The 5238-nt window shown below is 40.1% G+C and overlaps 1 protein-coding gene across 1 annotated transcript in view; it reads right to left on the bottom strand.

Annotated features, from left to right (window-relative positions):
* The window catches only part of SORCS2 (sortilin related VPS10 domain containing receptor 2), a 513810-nt gene that overhangs the window by 166422 nt on the left and 342150 nt on the right, over positions 1 to 5238 (bottom strand). The window lies entirely within an intron of this gene.

Raw genomic sequence — 5238 nt, forward strand, 5'->3', positions numbered from 1 at the left:
ATATGGTTATTTTATGCTTCTGTACTGAATGGGGGGAAGTCCCCATCATTTCATCGAGATCCTGGGCAATGCTGAGTACCCAAAATCTCAGCATAATTCACCAACACAGTACAGGCAGAAGCATTTTCTTGTGAGATTTCAGGTGCTTAGCATTTCCCCTGTGATCTCGTCAGGAGGATGTTGGCTTCCCCATGGGCAATAGCCGTGGTAGGGCAAGTATATTTTATACCTTTTCTCCACGCATAGTTATTCTGCTATTTACAATGGGGCCAGGGCTGGAGCCCTAATATATTAAGTGAACCTTGCTTTTTAGGTCTGCTTTAACTGTAGGGTAAGTGGCGTATACTGATGCAGGAGATGGAGCTTAAGATTATATTTTTATAATATCCTAAAAGCTAAATAGTTATAACAATAAAAAAGATAACACTGATCAAGATCCTGCCCTTCCTCCTCAACACAAAACCTAAAATTGTACTGCCCTAGATGTTCCTTTCACCAATCAGAGCCAGCATGGTCAAAGGTATGCTTTGTTCTATAAAGTGTCTATCTTTAAGAGACCCTGTCGCCAGAACATTCATTTTAACAACAATCCTCCCATATGTGCATGCAACATGTTTATGGATGTTATTTACTTGTAAAAGTCTTCCTTGTATAGATATCCACAAGATCTGAGACTGGTGCTGGGTGCTAACATCTTGGATGTGATGTCAGCAGCTCCAGCAGACTCAGTGGTATCACTCAAGTGACACTATAGCTGGGTGTGGCAACCTTCAGCCCTCCATCTGCTGTGGAGCTACAAATCCCACTGGGCATTGCAATATTCTGACAGCTAGAGGTATGACTCCCAGAGGCAGATGCATGATGGGTTTTGTAGTTTTGACACAGCCAAAGGTCCAGAGTTTGCTTACTTTGCTGCTTTCTCGGCAGCTACATAAAAGGGAAGGTAAGGGGAGAGGCAGAGGAGCTGGGCCAGTACAGAGAGTAGTTAGACACTCCTAGAAGAGGCAGGGGCTATGACTTGAAGGTGGGAGGGAGATGTGCTGGGGCATTGACACCTACTAGAGTAGTCACATTTCCTAGCAAATTGGTGGTGCATCACAATTGAATAAAAAAATAAATTTATGGAAAGGAAAAACACTGCAAGTAAGCATTTAAAATACTTGAATTTTGTAGGTCGGTGACAGGGGCTCTTTAGGTCTACTAAAAGCAAATGTTGATATGAGGCTTGAAATGAGGACTATTCAAAGCTGAAAACTCCAAACACTCTTCCTTTACAGTGAACAGTCACCGGAAAGTGTAAGTAATAAGGCACAGCAGAAAGTAATTACTTTAATACCCAGCCTAGTGAAATGTATTCCACAATCTTCAGTTTCCTGTATTTTAAGCCAATTTATCAAGTCATGAATAAAAAGACATACTGGGCTCGGAATAAAGCAAAGCAATGTGTAATTAATGCTGCATAATGAATAAAAGATTAGATCGCCAATGTAACAAAGAGACGATCTTTCAGTCATAAAGTGAAAGTTGCCCAGGAACATAAAACGGTAAGGAGGGGAAAAAATGCTTATTTATCTCCGACATAAATATAGCCAAAAGCAAAGCATCAAAGCACACAAAAAGCAATTATTGCGCCATGGGGTTGGTATATTATAGCTGGGATTTAATGCAGCTTTAATAAGCGTGTCTATAAAATTAATAATAAACTTCCATATGTGAAGACATTACGTTTCCTAATTTACGGGCACATCGAGGTAGAAAATTCATATTGGCGGAAAGGAGTCTTCTGAGGTTAGCCGAGAATACAAAACAGGTTGCTTCCCTCTGTTTCTAAATGCAGCCATGCATATTGATATTGTTATAAAAAAAAATATGAGAAACGATTCATTGTGTATTTCAACTGTTAGCCTCAGAGCTGTCACCTGCAGTGTAGATGTCAATATTAGAAAAATGATATGAAGAACAAAAACACGAAAGAGTATCTAAACCTAAAAACAAAAATGTAATATATTGCAGTTTACCGATCCTGAAATAAGGTGGCTGCATGGGAGGTTAAGTGAAAAATGCACTTTTAAACTGTTTTGAAACATTTCCTACATGTCTCAGTGTTAGTTTATTTCAAAGTAGATTTAAACCCAAAATTCGGGGGAAAATACGATAATTTACCACCACACAAGATGTGTAAATTACCATTAACAAGTTGTGTGTTATATAAGGAGGGCCACTGCAAAGTATAGAAATCTTACCTTGGAGAATGCCAACCTCTACATACCTACTCCGTTCTTCTGGGCACTGCGGGAGTCGAGGGATGCGACTCAAACGAAATGCAAAATGTTCCAGTTGCATCACGCCCCTCCTCTATATTTGCCCATTCACGAACTGCCTTGTATTCTTCACAAAGAATACAAGGTGTTCTGTGATTGGAAGAGGAGATGAGGGGGTGGAGATGTGACATCATGTCACATCACAGAACGCCTTGTATTCTTTGAGAAAGGTATTTTGTAAATAAGCAAGTAGCGGGGAGGGTCAGGGATGCGACTGGAGGACTTCACTACTCTAGTTGCATCCTTCACTCTCTGCAGCACTCTGCAGACCAGCATTATGTGTGGGAGTTGGCATGCTGCAAGGTAAGACTTTTATATTTTGCAGTGGCCCCCCGCACATAACACAGAGCTTTTAAATGGTAATTTTCGAACCCATTTCACTGTATTTTATTATTTTATTTTATTTGAAGTTTTAGCCTTAAGCCCAAACTGGATGATATCAGTTTGTAAAGCAATGAGTATCATCCTCATTCTCCTCTTACTCAGTGATCAGATTGCAACTTTGTAACTACGGATGAGGTTTGGGTTTGTCGCTACTGTAGGTTTAAAGCATACCCTACATGTTTGAGGTTCGCTGTCCTGGCGACTTAATGTGGGAGTTTGTAAGACCAAATACTGTGTAACCAAAATGCACTGCCTAGCCTTTGAACATAGGTCAATAGGGGGGCCTTTGTATAAGCCAGCCCCCTGACTATAAAAGGGTGAAGTCATAGTAGCCATCATCTGTGATAGGGAAAGCAGAGTAAGCGCTGTTGACAAACTGCACAGGGAGAGGTTAGTATAGGGCTCGTAGGCACTGGCGGGTTTGTTAAACCCTTACTGAATGTCATATGAGTAGCAAAAATCTGTGTATCGTAGAGAATTGGCGAGGAGAATTTTTCATTGTTTTTTAATTCTCTGTTACATCTTATGTAACTGAGAATGCTGATGCCCTGCAGGCTCTTTACAACCTGTTTCTGTCCACTACAGTTATAACAGGCTGCATGTGTTTTTCATAGAGCATTTTTCATAATTGATGCTGGCACAGGTACAGGAGCTTATAGTTTCCTTTGGGAGAGCATGTGACAGGATAATTTACAGGCAGGAGATTGTGGGAGATGGGGCAGAGTTTTGTCACCCCATAATACACAGTGGCCAAGCAAGGGCTTTTTGTCAGTATCATTTTATTTTCATGAAGGCTAGCAACTCGAATGAAAATAGGCTTTCCAAATGGTATTATGTTAAAGCTTATATGAGATTTTAGTGTTTGGGTCTACATCTACTTTAACAAACTGTTCTTGAGTTCTTTGAATCACAGTACCCTGTCTGTTTGCAAAGATTTGTACCCTGGAAAATCTTTGTACTGCCTATTATCTGCTGCAACAACTGATCGATAGCTAGCTCTCCAACTGTCAACATCTTAGTTACATTTTCTTTTATTTGGGCTCTTGTTTCTTTTTTTAGATTATAACTTTAAATTTTGAGTGCTTAGGGTACATCAGGCAGTTGCCGCAGCTGACTTTTTTCACACCACCTTAATGCATTCATTTCAAAAAAATTAAAAACACTGTGCACCCAAAACTCTGCATATCCTCACACCAAATACACCACAACCTCTGCTGTATTCTAATATAGCAAGTTTTTCACAAATATCAGCCCTTAGGCATGGTTTAGAAAAACTATTTAATTATTTTATATTTAGAAAAGTTTTATCAGCAAATCATTTGTACCCAAGGATCACAACCTGGGAGCCACTCAGCAATAAAGACCATCACTCCTTGAGGGATGGCCTGGTCAATACCAGGCGGCTCCATAGACTCTGCACATTGGGTCTTCGGCAAACTGGCCTCTGGCACCACATTTTTTTAAAAACAAGCAGAAGCCCACATGTAGAAACACAAAGCAGTGTTAATAGTGTCAAATATTAGGACAGAAGGCACAGAGAGTTCTCTTCAAAAAAACCCCCCCAAAAAACTAGAGCATCAGCTCTTTTTGGATTTTTGGAAGGGTCAATTGATTTTCTGGGATCTTTTTGGAGAAGAGATAGCAAGAGGCAAAAATATTGGCAGCAGTGGTAGCAACACTGAGAGTAACAGGGAAATGTGCTTAGTCTTTTCTTACCTGCACATAAATAAAATAAATGTATTTAATTTATCAGTAACATCTGTAGTTATCTAGCTTAAGGTTCTCTTTGATATGACACATGCAACAGTGCAGGGGGCAGGATAGTACCTCAAGGACATATAGGGCTACCAGCAGCCAGTAGTACATCCCTGACATCAAGTAGCCTGAGATATAGTCATGTTTTAGTTACAGCCTTTCCATCCCTGCCCCTGTTTGCTTGAACAGCAGGCTGAACAGCAACTAGACATCTCCCAAGCATGTAATTTAAAGGTTTGGTGCTTTCTGTTTTGAGTCCTATTTAAGGAACCCTCTTCCAGCTGTATGGTATTTTTAATAAAACTTTTTTGCTTTGTTAAATTTCCCCCATGGCAGTGCCCAGCTTCCCATGCCCTTTTTCAATAGCATGCCTATTAGCCTTGAAAGTGGCCAGAATTGAGAAATTAAGATTTGCTCCCCGTAGACTTCAATGGGACTCTTTTCTAACTTTAGATTTTTGAAATTTTCAAACAGAATTTGGTCAACCCCCCCCAGTAATTGAAAAGTATCATACATGCATACACATTGGAAACACCATGAACTTTAGATTCAAGATGCAAATATTTGATTGAAAAAAATCAAAGAGGGAGGCAGAGCCAGCTGTCAATCAGGCAGCAGGTTGGATCTTTCCCGGATGCAGCACAGCTCGGCACTTTCAGCATAAAGCGGGCAATAGCTGAGTTTTGGGTTACAGGAGGACATTAGTAAATGTGACCCAAAAGAGAATTATAGCCAAAAAAGATTTGGCCATAGTTCTCTTTTAAGTGTTTTAAGTGTA

Source organism: Nanorana parkeri, unplaced genomic scaffold (genome assembly GCF_000935625.1).
Source record: "Nanorana parkeri isolate BGI_ZX_2015 unplaced genomic scaffold, ASM93562v1 scaffold180, whole genome shotgun sequence".
Classification (NCBI taxonomy): Eukaryota; Metazoa; Chordata; class Amphibia; order Anura; family Dicroglossidae; genus Nanorana; species Nanorana parkeri.